Source organism: Leptonychotes weddellii, chromosome 2, assembly GCF_054177405.1.
Source record: "Leptonychotes weddellii isolate Sample4059 chromosome 2, ASM5417740v2, whole genome shotgun sequence".
Classification (NCBI taxonomy): domain Eukaryota; kingdom Metazoa; phylum Chordata; class Mammalia; order Carnivora; family Phocidae; genus Leptonychotes; species Leptonychotes weddellii.
In genome coordinates this window covers 85,675,260-85,693,903 of record NC_138370.1, presented here as the reverse complement: position 1 = coordinate 85,693,903, position 18,644 = coordinate 85,675,260, and positions in this window count along the sequence as shown.

Sequence of the window (18,644 nt, the reverse complement as noted above, 5' to 3'; positions counted from 1 at the left end):
ACAGTTTATCCTTTAAGTAGCTGAAAGACATTTTGGGCTATTTCCTTGTTTTGGCAATTATAATAATGCTACTATAAATATTCCAGTACAAATTTTTATGTGAAAATAGTTTTCATTTCACTTCCAGTACCTAAGAGTATAATTACAGAGTTTTATAGTAAGTATATATTTAACCTCATAAGAAACCAGCAAACTATTTAGACAACTCGCAAGCCGGCATGAAAAATCAGAATGGATCCAATAGGAAGGCAGCTGGATGAAAATTCTGTGTGAACCTGGTCACAGTGTTGGTGCCTGAAGCCTGGGTCCCACCGGAGAGTAAAGCTGGGGGCTAAGTGCTATGAGCTACACTTCCACACATAAAAGTGGGGTAGCACTGCTTATGTGCTCTCTCTCTCCTCCTCCCTTCTTCCTCCTATTCCTCTTCCTAGGGCAGGATAGAGAATGTTCACACACACACACACACACACACACACACACACACACAAAGGCAACTAGGATTACAACTCAATGCTTAACTGCATTGTTTGAAAATTCTGATTTTTCTTCGCTATAAAAACTGTCTAATGTTGCATTAGAAGCAAACACAGTCCTAAACCAGCCCACCTACTAGAAGTAACTCAGGAGCAAGCAGAACTCTCCTCCCTTCCAACCAAAGTGATCATTGAAAGGAAGATGATGTCATGTCATTGCTATCTGTGGAAAGACCCAAACCATCTCTTATATGGCTGCATGCTGGACTATTTTCAGAAACAGCATGGTAGTTGAATACTTTGATCAGGTTTTTATTTTTATTTTCCCACATAGCTAATGATGTCATAGTCTCAATTTTAGGGGGATGGGCAAGTTTTTTGAAATATTCGTATCCTCTGATTTTTCTGAAGCCTTCCATGATCTTAATTTCATTCTTTTAGTTAATGTTTTATTACAAAACAAACACCCCTCCTTTTCAAACCCCAAAACTAAACCATAAGGGAGATTACAGGGTTAGCGTGAGGTCATTAAGGAGAAAGCCCCATGTATAGAAGGGGAGCGGGCTCATGTACAGGGTTCTCATTTATGGGTAACCAGCCAACCCACGTCTGAAATGGCAACAGATCCCAAGCACCCTTACAACTATGCAACCTTAACTTCTGCAGGGCTTTTAAAATCCCTGATACATTCTGAGTTCACAAAACTCTGACATTTAGTTCTTAGAAAAATTTGTAGTTCAGAAGAGCTCAATTTATTCTCCATTTTCTGAAACTGACTGCAGTGTGAACTCTGGTTGTAAGTTGTTGGTTCAAGTGTAGATTTCTCTTAGGTCTTCAAGGAGTGGGTACTAGATATTTGATGGGGTCCGCAGTGATGATGCCTGCCTCTTGGTGTATATGCTGATATTGTAAGATGTTATCAAGCGTTAGAGGCAATATTGCTCTTTAAGATCCACAATGAATCATGGAACACTACATCAAAAACTAATGATGTAATGTATGGTGATTAACATAAAATAATAAAATAAAAAAATTTAAAAAATCATATGTATAAAATTTAAAAAAAAAGATCCTCATGGGCAATACAAATAGGGAAATTAAGATTATTCAGATGAGCAAAAACATAAACATTTGTAAAACGATTGACCTTACATCCAAGAAAAGATGTAAGTGCTTTCAGTAAGTTGGTGAGTGCAGAGGGACAAAGTGCATGTTTAGCCGAGGTAGGGAAAGTAGTAAATGTTCAGGGAGGGTGTGCTTTAGCATTGTGTCCAGTGCTAAAAAGCCAAGAAGTAGATAAACTTCTCTGAGAATGGAGGGCACGGTGGCATGGATTGTGACTTGGGACAAGGCTCAAAAGAGTGGGTAGTCTGTCTAGATTGAGGGGGCACTGATGACTAGAGGGAAATGAAAGAAAGGGAACTTACCTTTGGTTTTTCTGTTATTGGCCAAGCCCATTGTGATGAATATGGAGTTGGGTGCTTAGATCCTCTGCAGGTGAAAGTCCGTTGTCTGGCCAGTGGAAAACTGTCTATAAGTGGCCTTCCACAACTGTCAGCCCCTGCAGGGATTTCTTCAGCTGCACAGAGCCACCTTGCTTAAGGTCACACCCTTCCCAAGGTGGCCCACTTCCAGTGACTGATCAAGGGGCAGGTATAAAAGTCTAGCCACTTTGGCCAAACCTGGGGGGATTCTGATGGCCCTGTTTCAGGTCAAAACTCCCTGCCGGGTCAGCTGAAGCAGTTATCGGGCCCATATCAAAGGTCAGTTTTTCCTATGGCCAATCCTGCTTTTTTTCTACCCTCCCCCAGGTGCTGATCCTAAGAGCATTCTAATAAACGTTCTACACTCTAACTCCACCTCAGGGTCTGCTTCTTGAAAAACCCACCTGTGACACCTTCTCAGTATGTTATTTAATTTTCATAGTAACTCCCTGAGGTTGGTATTATTAGCTTTATTATTACAGGTGAGAGATTCAGACTTAGGTTAAATGACTCACCAGAAGTCACACAAGTTGGCATCCACATTTAACTACAATTATCTGTGCTCTTTTCAGTACATCGTGTTGCCTGCTAAAAGGATCAGCAGAAGACACATACCTTCATGCATGTGCAATGAAGATTAGATACTTACCTGTGGGCTCTCATTCATTCAACAGTTATTTACTAAATACCAGTGTTCCAGAAATTTTACCGTTACGGAAGGAAGAAACATGAAATGGGAGATAGATTTGCTATCTACGTAAAGGCTTTGTGGACAACAGACAGGACCCCGTTTCTGCTCTATAATGACACTCCACGTGTCCAAGGCCAACTTTGATAGTATCTTTGAAGATTAACCTTTATCAGTTATATTTTCTCTGGGAATTTGATCAGAGATTAAGGAAATTAATGGGATATGAATGTAAAACAAACAAAAACGTTTTGCTTTGAACAACGCAATACAGATACCGAAAATTTGTTGCCAAACTCATTGTAACCGAGACAACTGTGAAAAATTGGAAGATGTTGTAAACATCTAGGGAAGATATATACTTATACTGTTTCTCAAATATTTTTAAGTTTTCACTTTAAAGAGCACAAATGGAAATCTTTGATGATGTATTTTGAGTATGGTTCACGCTGGAAAGAAAAATGATGGATTTGAACTAAAAAAAAAGAAGAAAAAATTGGCCCAGCATCAGAAGATTGGAAAATGAATATACATTTATATGTTTTGAGTTAGGACAAAATATTTAAGGTATGTATGCATTATTTTTTATGATTCCCTGCTTTAACCAACTTTTTCTGTTGGCCACAGTTGCTGTTAAACTGAGGTTCTCCACCATACTTATTAAGACCACGTATCCGCAAAATAGTATCTTTCATAAAGAATATATTCAGAAGTTCATTATATGAATGAATCACCCCAAAATGTATGAGATGAAAGATATTTTAATGTATCATGTAGATGATATGCAAGTACCACATGTAGATTTCTATACAATTTCTAGTTTGCTTCTTTGGGGACAATATTCAGCCTTTCTTCTTCTGGAAGAAAGATCATATCCAGTCTTTCTTTGTTAGTGTACTGCTGAAGGGTTTTTGCTTTTTCACCTTTTTGTACTAATTTGCAGTGAAACATTTAAACTGGTTATATGATGAGGCGACACATTTGGAAGGGCAAATTTAGCTAAAATAACAGCAGAAACTTCCCGTTTATAAGCTAAGGATCAGAGCTAGAACAAAAACAAATTCTTAATCTCGTAAAACTACAACTATTTAGCTTTTCCTACTAATAATTGACAAACTAATCTATAGTTAACTGCCACTTCACCTTCTTATATCTTACACTTTTCTCCCAAATCTCTGAATAGTAACAACCTTCATTTCCTTTGTGGGCTCATCATACTTTCCCACAAATGTAGTATTTACTTTTAGAACTGCTCCATTTTTAACATGCAACTACACATAAAGACAATATGATATCTTGGTTTTTTCTAGGTTCGTGTTGATTTTCCATATGTAGTGGAGTGAGAAAGCAAACATTGAGCCACAGAATTCCATTTGTCTTGGTGACTAAATGGCTTATGATAAGATCGTTGGTTGGAATTCCTTGCTAGATCTTAAATTCTGGAACTTTGACATGTTTGGGGAGAAAAGTAAGAATGACACTGATAGTAGGTAGTATTTCTATTCTACAGAGGCGGAGTTCTAAAATTTATAGTATAAATGAGAGTGTAGGGCCCCTGGGTGACTCAGTCAATTAAGCGTCTGCCTTCAGCTCAGGTCATGATCCCAGGGTCCTGGGATCGAGCCCCGCATCGGACTCCCTGCTCCTTGGGGAGCCTGCTTCTCCCTCTGCCTCTGCCTCTCTCTCTGACTCTCATGAATAAATAAATAAGACTGTAAGTTTTGACTGTAGTACTTTGTTTTGTAATCTAAATCAAGATAAAAATGAATCAAATTTAAAGAAATAAAATCATTTAGGTGTGTATTGTTACTACTCTCACTAACATCAATATTTGATATTATTATTTATCATTGTAAAGTTAAGTAAAAAGCCATCTTCATTTATCCTGAATCTTTTCTTTCAGTCAAAACAGAGCAATTCTATTTCTTTTCAAAGCTTTCCAACTCAGAGTTTGAATATTTGTGTTGTCTTACTATAGCTACAACAGAGTGCTAAAAATATGTGATTTCATGTGGTAGCAAAAGCTCCTACACACATATCTGCACTATTAGAGAGAAGACAATTTCATTAAAGCAAGTCAGCAGATAATTATTTGAGTTAATATTATGTATTAGGTACTGTGTCAGATACTGTAATGTATATGAAGAGATGAAGGCGTGATCAAGGAGTTAATAATTTGGGTGAAGAGATAGAATATATCAAATTGCTCACATCATAAATAACAAAGGAGTACTTACTTAAAAGTCAAATGAAATGTTCTACAAGCATAGAAGGAGAAGGTCCTTCAGACTCCAGTGGTTAAGGGAGGTCAGGTTTAGCTGACTCTCAGGGGCTGGGCAGGATTTGATGGGTGGGGAGAGGGGTGTTGGCTTTTCAGGATTGGCTGGGGAGGGGTCTGAGGGCTTTGTAGAAAAGTTGGAAAAGCTGTAGGAAATGTAGAATCTATTCAACACATAATAAAATTTGGTAGAGGTGGAGGAAAGTAGATAAGATGATGCACTAAAGGATGCTTTGGTCAGATTAGAGGGTTGAGGTAAACAACATTGGGTTACAGCCTCAGTAGCCTTGGCTTCAATAGGCACATCTTTTTTTTTTCTTCAAATTGTGTTCCATAGAACATAAATTTTGAAAGTTTTGAAGAGATGTACCACTGAAAATTTAAAAAAAATCCAGAGGCAATTTCATTTGGCAAATATTGAACTAAATGAAATTTTTTCCTTTAGGAAGTACTAGCTTTAATATATTAATATGCATTGTAAATTTCCAAGAAAGTGAGGAATAAGTATATAGTTTTTATAAAACCCGTGGAAGTAAAAAGGAAGGCTCATAGAATACATATCTTGAAGGCTAAATCGATGCAACTCAGTGACTGTTAAATACGTGAAGTAGGAAGAGTGCAAACAAAGATAAAAGATGTTTAAGTTGAGAGATTGTAAAAAATCACTTTATAATCATTGCTATTATTTGTCAAGCTGCTATTACATGCCAGGTAGTGCAGATGAAAGACTGGGACCCGGAAGTTTAAGTAATTTGTCTAGGGTCATATAGATAATATGTGGTTGTCACAATAGCGCAATCACAGTATAGTGAAATGATTGATGGAGAGGCACCAAAGACATAAGTGAAAGGATATGAAGTTCCTTTAATCACAAAGGACGTAGAAGCTTATGGTACCAATTACACAGAGCGGGAGGCAACGAGGTGCACTCACAGATGGAGGTACAGGTGCGGGCAATGCATGTTTCCCAGTGTGATGGTTCTGCCAGATGAGTCCCCCCCCTTTTTTTTTTTTTAAATCTATGTGACCATCTGCAAGTCACTGTTACAAAATAACCCCAGCAGATTCTTGAGTGCTTATCGTGGAACCAGGTGAATCAAAGGTTAATTTCCCATGAATAGCATCTCTTAGACAGTTCAGGCTCTAAGCTTACTGAAGTCCATTCTTAAACACAGTAACTGGTAGAGCTAGGATTTACATCTAGGTCTACTTTGTTTCAAAGCCCCAATTTTCCCTCTCTACCTGTTGATTTTGTGTAGTGATGGAAGAATGGTGAAGCCATTCGAAGACCACTGCCTGCTGATATTCCCTATCCAGGTCTACTAAAGACCTTGACTTCCTCTGCTTCATAGCTTGGGCATCAAAGTGCCCCTGTGGCTTAACTTACTTTTTCTAAGTCCTCCATGCAAAAGAACATCAGTACATGTTTTAAGGCATTTACTGGGTATCCAATCCCTGGTTGGTTTGCTTAAAGCAGAGGTTACTCTGTGGTTGTGCATCTTTGTATTATGTTCCTAAGGCTGTGTTGTTATAACACGTACGACCTATACTTTGCTGGAAAGTCATCCAGATCACGTCACACAGGCACTGTTCTAAGTCCTGACATATATGTGCTCATTTCTCCTCACAGCAATGGGATGAGGGATAATGGGCTAATACTGTAAGTATCCTCATTTTTAAACTAAGTAACACGGAGGATACGTAATTTTCCTAAGTTCACATATTTAATAAAAAAAGAACTCAAACCTGGGGGGTCAGACTTTAGACTCCCTATTTTTAACTCCTACTCTGCAAAGTGATGGCCGTGAAAATCACACAGCAACACTGGGGTCTGTTCTGACTCTCTCTCCTTGCCACAGTCTGTTACTTTCTCTGCCTCTTAGACATCTTATGAGGCGGGACACCTGGGTGGTTCAGCCAGTTAAGTGTCTGCCTTCAGCATCAGGTCATGATCCTAAGGTCCTGGGATCCTTAACTCCTGCTCAGGAATAAAATTGGAAGTTGAAACTGGACAGGCTCAGCAGCCAAGGCAGCTTTTGATTTTAAGAAAAAAAAAAATTTGATTCCCTTTCAATATCAGAAAATTCCTCAGCCTTTACCAAACAAACCAGTAGTGTTTGTGGTAACATTTGTCAGGCAGGATGAGTATTTCTACCAATTATACTACGTATTTTTCAGAATCAGTATGACTTTCATTCTTGGAATACTGATTTGGTGAAGATAAGGGCTTATTAATTAAAGACTTTTTCTTTTCATTTTAAAAAAAGATTTATTTATTCATTTTAGAGAGAGAGCACTTGCGAGGGTGTGAGGGGCAGAGGGAGAGTGGGAGCGGTAGGGAGAGAAGCAGACTCCCCACTGAGTGCAGAGCCTGATGTGGGGCTTGATCCCAGGACCCTGAGATCACAACCAGAGCCAAAATCAAGAGTTGGATGCTTAACCAACTGAGCCACCTGGGCGCCCCAGTTAAAGACTTTTTCTAAGTGAGGGCCTCTCTAGGTGACATTTGTATACAGTCACTTCATGTGGGTTTGAGGTGTTTGAATAATCCAAATCATCAAATGTCTGTCCGAGTATTAAACTGCTCCTAGCTTTGTACATTTCCTGGTAAGGTTAGTCATTTTCTTTCCAAATTTATGTGTAAATGTTTCTGCGATTTTTTTCCAAACTTGATTTTGATAATGTCTTTATAAATCCATCTTACTTTACTGCCTGCTCTGCTCACATCCTTTTTTAGGAAAACTTGTCATACCACAGCCCTGGGAAAGCAACATGACCCCATGACCTTCTCCTGCCTACCAGTCATTGGATGAACATCTGACCCAAGGACAACCAATCCCTTTGCTGATCAGTGATAAAGCAAAATCTCTTTTTTTTTTTCAGATTGTTTTTAAAATTAGAAGAGCCAGAGTCTGTAGACAGTAATTTAGACATTGATTCTTCCTGTTCATTCTTACACTGGAATAATCTTTTTAAAATGTCCTCCATCCTAGATCTTTTAGACTCAACTGAGTGAGAACACACACGCACACACTTTGTGTCTCTCTGATGTCTATGTATTAATTTAACAGATAGTTATTTTATATTTCCAGTGTGCATAGTGCTGAATTTACTGTCATAAGCCCTAATCCTCTGGGGCATGGTGTGAGTAATTTCTAAACAATCTTTGTAAGACGTATATACCCATTTTTCCAGGGTGGTGGCACGACAACAGGTTAAATACTTCCCATATCAACTTTTATTTACCTTATTATTAATATGTTGATTCCCTATTGTCTGTCTTAAACCAGCCATGATTTGTTAGCTTTGTATCATGACCAAATAAATGGTGAAGTGGGCTTCCTGCCAGGTAGAAGGGATGTATGCAACACACACTCACACGCACGTGCACTCACTGTACATTCACACTCTGATCTTTTTAAAGGACAAAATAGTAATGACTGAAAGCAGCTGAAATGAGCATAGCCTCGAGGTGTTGCTTAATTTATTTTTCTCAAATCATACGTATACTTATGTAATTCCAAGAAATTAAGTGAACATACAAAGTTGCTAATGCCTTGAGGCCTTTTGTATCAACAAGGAACCGCCTCATAGAGAGTCAACTTATGCATTTTCTTGGCATTCAAATATACTGATCATTGCAGCTGGAATGATTATACAGCAATTTACACCAGGTGCCCTGATGATTAGAGTCTGCTCGTTCCTGGTCTATGGACAGCTAAAGCTTGTTCTTTGTACAGTTTGAAGGAGAATCATCGGGTAGCATTTTATACATATGAGTATACTTTATTTTTATTTTTGCTAAATGGAAGCACAAACTGAAATGTTCCACTGAGCACCAACTTGAATTTAGTTGTTTCTGTTTTTTCCCGAGAATGCATTTGGTGCATTTTTTAACTTCAACTTTCCAAACCCTGGTATTCCTTTGGATTTAGGAGTTCTTTTCTTATCCTTCAGAGATTTGTCCAACAGAGACATGCCAGGCCTTCAGGGTCCCATTGGGTTATGTAGTGAGGTCAGTAGACAGCCCTGTCACCTACCCCTGCCTCATGGTGAGCCTGCAGTGTAGACTGCACCAATTGCGTGAGACGGCATACAAGACCACCTAATAGAGGGGATTAGATGAGAACAAAAATTTCTTTGCTTTATTTATAGTATCATTGTGGAAGGATGAAAAGCTATAAGTCAGCTTCGCCTGGGTGTGGACTTGCAATAATCCACTCAAAACTTTGATTGTTCCCTCGACTTTGCCTTGTAAAAGCTTCCGCGGCTCCTGTGGATTATTACTTCATACTGCTTGGACAAACATCAATTAACATACATCAAAACGTTTCCATTTGTGTCCCTCTATGAATGGAGGAGACCCAAAAGACACAACGGGGTTGGAAACACTCACGTGGAGATAAGAGGAGGCCAGGCTGTGCAGAGGACACAGGTGTGCTGCTTGATATGTGTTGGAAATATTGCATTTCTTATGGAGCTTGGAGTAATTATCAAACCAGACCTTTAAAGAACAGCTTATTGGAAACCTTTGCTGTTATAAGGACTTTTTTTTTTTTTTTTTAAAGATTTTACTTATTTATTTGACAGAGAGATAGAGAGAGCACACAGATAGAGTGGCAGGCAGAGGGAGAGGGAGAAGCAGGCTCTCCGCTGTGCAGGGAGCCCGATGCGGGGCTCGATCCCAGGACCCTGGGATCATGACCTGAGCTGAAGGCAGACACTTAACCGACTGAGCCACTCAGGCGCCCCAGGACTATTTTTTTTTTAAACCTAGGAAATTAGTTGTTGAAAATCAGACGAAGCTTGTGAATCTGGCTGTCAAGATTGGAGACGGCAGAAGTTGTATTAATTTTCATAAATCACTTGAGAACTTTTAATCTTTTTCAAAATTTCTCAGTTTAAGATAGGACTTCTTTCAAAGAATATGAATAATAGAAATATCCTTAACATAAATGTTTGAAAATACTTATATAAAAGTCAATGTCCAAGAAAAGTATTTCCGTAGCATTTTATATTATGGAGGTTTTTTTTTTTTTTTAATTTTATTGTGTTATGTTAGTCACCATACAATATATCATTAGTTTTTGATGTGGTGATCCACGGTATATTATGGAGTTTTAAATATTTTCCATTTCATGCTGTCTGGTTTATTTTTGTACAGATATTTTTTACCTGTGATATCAGTACTACATGCCGCTGGAACTAATTCAGTGGCCAAATGAATTACTGTCTTTATTGTCACTTATAAAAAAATTGACAACAGATTCTTGTTCAGTGTAAGAGGAGTACACTAATGTTAGCTCTAAATATCTCTCAATGTGTGTGTGCGTGTGATGATAATGAGTGTATTTACATGGCAAGTTCTCAGAACATATTAATGTTGCTATTAAACACAGTGAAACACAGTGAATGATTTAAAAAAATACAGTGGGATAAATCAAGAAAAACCTCTTTTTTAGGATTATTCTATGTATTATATAATACCAAGGTCCAGTTCCTAGGGAATTTCATTAATAAACCTCAATAATTGGGGCACCGGTGGCTCAGTTGATCAAATAACTGCCTTCGGCTCATGTCATGATCCTGGGGTCCCAGGATCGAGTCTCGAATTGGGCTTCCTACTCAGCAGGGAGTCTGCTTTTCCCTCTGATCCTCCCACATCTCATGCTCTCTCTCTCTCAAATAAATAAATAAGTCTTAAAAAAATAAAAATAAATAAACTTCAGTAATTGTATTGGGCCAATTTGCTGTAATTTGCAAATCCACGTGGTTAGAGTGGTACTAAAGCATACTCATTTTCCTAGATTGTCTTATAAATCAAACTGAAAGGTTGCCTTTTGCATTAATTTCTTTTGAGAATATTTGTTTTAGCAAAAATTGCAATAATATTCTAGTGTTTGGAAAATTAATAACAATATCTGGGTTCTGCTCAATGAGAAATGAGAAAACTCTCCTTTTGTATATAAGCAGTTTTCAAAAGGCAAAAATCATTTATTTGATCTACTAAGCTAGGTAACTGTCAGATGGTGTATGTAGGCACAGGGAGAAATCTTGGTGCCCTGGAGGGACAGAGCCATAGACAGATGTGCCTGTGGTTGATGTTAACAGAGAGGTAGGTCTGATCTGGAAGGCACCTGATTGTGAGGTGGGATCACATAACACCAGCACCTTTCACATTCAGCTGACACTCTTTAGCCCCTAGAATGGGTAGAGTTGACATTGTGCCCTTCCTCTGTCCTAGGCTGGCCACTTGAGAGACAAGATTCAGGCAAAGGCCTCACACGGGGCCACTGGTGCATCCTCTTTCCTCTCTCCACACTTAAGCATCCTGAGACTTAGAGTTCTGCTTTTCTGTTGTGTGTATAACTACAACCATGGTGATCTCTTTCCAGATGACCCTTGACATCAGTTAGCTTCTATTATCTGTGTGGAAGAGATCCTACTCTGTAAAATCATTGGATCATATTTGTGCACAAGTGACCTTTAATAGGAATGCTTCCAAAGAGGCTAGAAATTGTTTGCTTTTGGCTCTTGTTGACTGCACACACCTGTTTTGCTCTCATTTAATTCCCTTGGAACATTGGAACTCCGTACCTTTTTGGAGCTCCAGCACGGTTTCAGAGGAAGGAAATTTGGCAGGGTGGGGAAGAACGTGGGCTTTGAAGATGGGAGGACCTGGTTTTTGATGTTTCCTCTGCTATGTATTTCACAAGTTTGTTAGTGACAAGAAGAATTAATGACGATGTGTGATATGTCGAGCACCTTTTTTTAGCATGGTGGAAGCCCAGTAGGAGGTAGCTATTATGAAAAATAGTCCCATTTCTCCCATTTCAGCTCCCTAACTTTGCAGTTTTAGCTCCATTCATTCAGAAGTCGTAGGTGACTTGACCATCTCCCGTTTCCCTTATTTGACTGTGGCTGTGGAAGAAGCAGAGTGGAAAGAGAATGACAAGGGTAAGAAAAACTGGAGGACAACGGGATAGTAGCAGATTCTTAGCCGTTTATTCGTAAGAGAGATTCTTTGAGGGGTTCTCACATAGGGAAGTGCATTTAATCTAGCCCAGTAGATACTTGTGTTCCTCTTACGTTTATTAATCTGATCACATGGATAAGGGGTCACCTTGATTATCAGGAGCTTGGTGAAACTTTCTTATGCTGCTTTGAGGAAGGAGCCTTGACCTGGCTAAATTGAATCTATTTCGATAAATAAAAAACATTTATTAAAAAAGATACTCTACTTCCAAGGCCCTTTTCCATCAGCTTGCTTTTTTTGGTTGTCTATCACATGGCTACATCATTTTTAGACACTAAATGAAAAGCATGTGTAACAGAGCACAGAACTGCACTTCTGGTCCATGTTACCATGGATAACGTCCGATATGAAAAATGGGCTTTCTTGCAGTAGAACACACCACTTTAATTATTACATGCAGTATGGAAACATGAATATTTATACAATTAGAAACTTGGAAGCATTGCACAAATTTTTTCTAGTTAGATTCTAACACAGGCACTTTTCCCCCAATCTGCTCTATAAACGCAGACCAAAAGATGAAATATTGTGGCAGCCCTAAGTTTACTGGTTCTGGAAAGAAATGCTATAAAATTGGTCCCATGAAATAAAATTGTTAGCACTAAACCCCAAAATTGCTTGGACTGTTTGCTTATGTATGTATGTATGTATTTTTTGGTGTCTATTTTCACTTGAGCAGTGGTACAGTACTTTTGTTATTCATAACTTTTGTTCTATTCAGTTTTGTGTGATGAAATTAAAATCACACAAAGCAAGTATGTGGCTAATTAGAATATTTAAACAGTTTGCTTAAGGTTGTAAATCAGGTCTTACTATAACCCCCTCTTAATGGATTTTTTTTCATATTTTCCCCTTTGGATTCTAATTTTTGATGCAAAGATAGATCTCATATATGTTCAAAACTTAATTTGACTTATGTGGAAACACATAAAACTTATTCTCTTTACTTAAAACACACGTGTATATGTATATAATTAAATTAATATATAATTAAAATTCAAGACATAAATCGTTCTTAAAATTTTAGAACGTGGGATGCCTCTACCTTGTCCTCATAAAGAATTGTGACTCTGCTAAGGATTTCATTTTTAAATTTTTTAGATAAAAGTAGCCAAGAGTTTGATTCTCTGCTAGTTTTATATATTATTTATTTATTGATGTTAAAATAAATTTACTTGAGTACTTGTCATGTTGCTGGACTTTGTATAAATTGTTGCACCAGGTTTTAAGATTTGTAATCAATTTAAATTAATAATAATTAATTAAATTAATAGTAATTCTGTATCTAATTAAGCACTAGATTGGTAGTATTATTTAATAGGAAAAATTACTTATGCAAGACCATGAATTTAATGCAGTTTATTAATCACTCTTTAGTACACTCTGCAAATAGAGCCCCAAATTACTGATTCTTAGTGATGCTTTGGGATATTGAATCCGCAAAGGAAAAGAATCATTCTGCTTGAAGATATCCCTCAGGTCTATCAGTGGCTACAAATACTGAAGCCAGATAAGATGTTCTGCCTATCATTCATCCTCATTTGCTTTGAGCTTCTCTGTAGTCATTTTGGAACTTGCCAGTACCAGCAAGGGGAAAAGAAGCCCAGTGTTGGGGAGAAATTTACTGCAGTAAGTTGGTTATCATATGCAGCTCAGTAAACACTGATGACCCTCTGTTATTTCAAGGATGTACTATTCTAAGTCTGCAAGGGATCCTCTCCATCTTCACTCACCTGCCTCTAATCAGGACTGCAATTGATGGAGAGCTTAAAAAGATAGGAAAAGGGATTTAGATTTGAGCCAATAGGCAACCCCACCACCTGGCATCTGTCCCCTTAAAAATCTTGTCTTCCTGAGTATGTACCCTCATCTATGCCAATGCATTTTTGGGTTTGACCTAAGACATTGAAGAAATCTGAGACCTCTGAGGCTTTTTTTTGTCTTAAGCAGATGTTTGGAGAAGGTTTCAGAGACAATAGGTTCAAATAATTCCTGTAGAGAATGAAAGCAGTGGTATGGGAGTTTTCACCAACTCTTGTAGCCGGAGGAAGTTTTTTCCGAGGAGGACTTTTAAGGAGAGCCATGAGTAAAGAGATAGAAGGGGCTTAGCGCTGAGAAGTGGGAGGTCACCTGAGACGTGGCAGTGGCTGGAGGGTAGGTTGGACTGGAACGGGAGGGAGAATGGGTCCTTGCTTATGCTGAGCTGGAATCCTTCCTCCCTTACCTATGCTCCTTGGGAATGAAGAACAGCTGCTCACCATCCATACCATTCCATGATTTAATCTGCCAATTTTTTCTAGGAATGAAATAATCCTGATTCCTTCAGGTTTTCATTATGGTGTCTGTTTCCTGGCTTTTGGTTCCTTTCCACTGATATTTCTCTAACTCTCCTCGTCACAGTAATGACTGGGAGCTCCAGAGGGGTACACCACTGCTGCATGCAATGGGAGCATGACGAAAACCACCTTTAAAAGCATCCTCTGTTGGCACAGCTAATTACTGTACTGTCTTACTCTGTTTCCTCTGTGATCTGGTTTCAGTAACTGGGTTTACAGGAAGCATTGCCTTAAGAAAGGGAAGTCGCCAATCTTAACGGATATTTTTTTCTCCTGAAAGTGGAAATTTCAGTAGTAGTCTGTATTTGTCTCTTTTTCATTTCCCTCTGATTTTTTTTCTGTGCTATTTTTTCTGTTTGTCCAATCTTTTTAGACAAGTGGATTGTTTTCTACATGTTTTCATTGGAGTTAAAAGCATAGTAGTGGCTTCTGTTGGTGATGACATTGATTCATTCATGCACTCAGGAAATATTTCTCAATTCCTAGTATGTGAAAAGCTGTATTCTAGGTGGAATAAAATACTGAACAAACTCTAGGTAGAGTTAAAATACTGAACAAAGATAGACATAGTCTCTATAGTCTTGTGGGGGAGAAAGATATTAATAAATAGTTGTATAAAGGATTATATAGTTAGAAATGGAAACATGGGATTTTGAGGAAAAAGACAAGGTTGTATGAGAGTACAGTAAAAGGACACTTACTTGGAATGAGATAAGGCCTCCCTGGGGAAAGGAAAGGCACTTGAGTTGAAATTTGAAGGGCAAGTGAGATGAATTAATTGCACAAAGGGGCAAGTGTGTCAAGAACTACATTCTATGTAGAGGAAATACCATGTTCAAAGTGTTATATATTTACCACATGGTCAGCGGAATTGAATTTCCTTAAATTTGTGCTGTCAACTTAAACTCTTTAAGTTTGAGCTGCCCGTTTCCCTTCACCTTATTAGAAGGAGTCCCTCAGTTAAGAGTTCCTGTGGTATGCTGATCCCATTAAGGGATTTGAATCTTTCTTGATTAAATAACAAAATTTTGTATTGTGTTATGTCATCTTTAATTTCAGAGCTGTTTGTCGAAGGAAATGCTGAATTCAAGATGAGTTTATGTAACAGGAAATCTGGCTAGCTCAGGTGAGTGTACGTGTGGCTTAACCCAGCTCCCGAGTATTCATGTGTATGTGTGTGTGTCTTTTAATAGATAGTCCTTGGACTTTGACATACGTAGCTAATCAAAAGAATTACTTTTTAAAATTCATTCTAATTCCATAGAGCTCTGCTTTGGTATTCTTGAATCAAAAATAGCACTTAGCTTTCACCTTCAATCCTAGACTTCATTTAATGTTTCTCTTACTAAACCCTCTATATCTGTGTAGACATACATTGCCACAGATATACACTGCTCTTTTTCCTGCTTGTGGAAAACAGATGCTAAAGTTCCCCAAATTCCGCAAATTCTAAGAAAATTTCATTGCATAGAATAGCTTCCCTAGAAAATGACGATAATTATATATGGTTCTCTAGCCAGATTTCCCAGTTCTGGCCCTCCTGCATATCCCAGTGGATTTCTAGTTCTGCTTTGATCTCTAATATCTACTTGATTCATCAAGATTCCCCAAATTCCTTATCTTTCCTTAAATTCTATGGTCCCTAAGATTTGGCTTATTCACCCTGACTATGGACTATGGACTCTTGCTTAAATATCTTAGTCTTGAGCCCTAATTCACCATCCTTGCACAGCCGTTCTTTAAGTACAGAGTGGGTATTGCAACGTCCCGTGCCATGGAACCATGGTGATTGATGTAACGTGAAGTCATCAGTAGGGGGGATATGTGAGAGACACAATGGAAATGAGAGGTAGAGTGTCCTTGAAACTGCTGTTTTTTAATTCAAAATAATTAACATGCCAAAGTGGCATATTTTGGGGTGACATATTCTTGTTTCCTTCAATCTCTCCCCTCTTCCCCTTTCTTCTCTCTTCCTCTCTCCCCCCCCCCTCACAAATGTTAATGCTTTGATGCTTTGGATTATAAATTCTTAATGGTATTTCCTTCTGAGGAAATTTTTGTCTAGTCATTGGGCAAAGTAAGGTAAATCACCTTCAGAGGTATAATTATATATATAATGTTGACAAACTTACTTTAACTTCATTATGTGACAAAATGCCCCTAAATCTTCAATTTATTTAGGAATACAATTTAACATATATTAATTGAGAATCTAGGCTGTGTCAGGCACTGTGCTATGAATTTTGTGTTGAAAATAGCATGGTTTCTGAGAAGCTAACATTCCATTGTGGGAGTCTGTAAGAAAAAGTATAATAGAAAACAATAAATGTTATAATAAGTGTGAACCAGGCGCTGAGGGAACTAAATTTAAGTACTTTCATTGAATTCATGGGTCAGACGTGGCATCCTGGAAACAAGTTTCTTTGTTTATCCCATTATATGTACAGCTCTGGACAGATTCCAATGTTAAAAATCAAAATTTAATTATATGAGTTGACATAAAGTTCTCCTTTGTATAGCCACTCAAATAGAAATTGCTAGTACATTTTCAGCTCCTTTTAAAATTGTTGAACTATTTTATGTAACAACAAAAACACTATGATCATATTTTTTCATCAGCTGCCAACAAAGCCTCTGCTTATATCATATTTCCAAGGAAGTTCATGTTGTAACTAAGTCTGTTTTGAAGACAAATTATGTGAATGGAATTTATCAAGTCCTAATTTTGTTTTTCCTATGTTCTCCCTTCCTGGTCATCTATGAAATCTAGTATCTCGTCAGCTTTGTAATCTTGTCTCATTAACTTCCCCCAGTACAGGAAAATTCTCCAAGAAACATTTAATACCTAGATAAGAAGGGAATCATATATTTTGATGCTTGCTAACTTGAAGTTCACATTTAATTATGTGATATTTTATTCTTTTATTATTTCATGTGTTAAAACTTTTTTTTTTAAGATTTTATTTATTTATTTGAGAGAGAGAGAATGAGAGACAGAGAGCATGAGAGGGAGGAGGGTCAGAGGGAGAAGCAGACTCCCCGCCGAGCAGGGAGCCCGATGCGGGACTCGATCCCGGGACTCCAGGATCATGACCCGAGCCGAAGGCAGTCACTCAACCAACTGAGCCACCCAGGTGCCCCTCATGTGTTAAAACTTTAACACTTTCAAACTTAGCAATATAATAAAGACATTGAAGGAAAGGTTCATATAAGTTCATACACACAGTAGCTACTCAGATATTATTGAATGCAGGAATACAAATCTATTTTCTTAAAATATGTCCTCCTAGAAGATTTTCGATACAAATTGTATCAGCATGATGTAAGATAATGGGAGAATATTGGAGGAGGTGCTCCTCCAAGGGCTCTGCATGTATTAATTTATGCAATTCTCCTTAATGACGAGGTAAGGATTAATCTTATAAATTCTTTGTACCATCTCTAAACTACGGGTATTTAAACTTCTCTCTATTCTTACCTCGAATCTCAAATAATAAGGAAAAATTATTTAAAACTTGAAAGTAAGGCAAAAAGAGAATTGCATGACTTTCTTTGTTAAGTTATGGCATTTTTCTAACAAATTCACCTAAAGAGCATCTGCCTTAAGAATGTTAGCTTTTCTTGATTTGATGTTTACTGGTATCCATGAGAACATTTTACAACTTGGCAACCGTAGATACTAACTTACAGAAAACTGAGAAGGTGCATGTATTTATTTTTCTGGTTGTAATGCAAATGGTTTCAGCCCAGTAAAGAGGATAATCCAAATTTATGCTTTCTGGCCATTAAGGAAAATAATCTGTTCTTGTTGTTGCTCTGATTCGGCAATCTCATTTCAGATTTCTTTTTGTTTTTTCACTAACTCTATATACGTCGGGCAGTCTCTTTCAGTATAATGGACTAGCAAGATAAACTGGCTTTGCTTCCTGCTTATTTCCTTGTTAATAGTTCAGTAAAACTTTAGTATGTCTCTGTATGAGAATTCTGTTGTTCTAAGGCTTTGAAAATTATCTGTCTGATGACAATCTTATGACCTCTTTCTTTTTTTTTTTTTATGACCTCTTTCTTGAATTATGACAATAACTTACCAACAGGTTTCCTTCCCTATAATCTCTGCCCTAATTCCCTATCAACCTTGTATTCAACTTTTAAACTACTGCTCCAGCAAAACAAAAGAATTGCCCATCAGAGCAAGACTAGATTCAGTGTGGAACCCAAGGCCCTCTGTACTCGTTTCCTAAGGATGTCATAAGAAACTACCACAAACTGGTGGTTTAAAATGACAGAATTCTATTCTCTCACAGTTCTGGAAGACAGAATTCCCAAATCGAAGTATCAATAAGGCATGC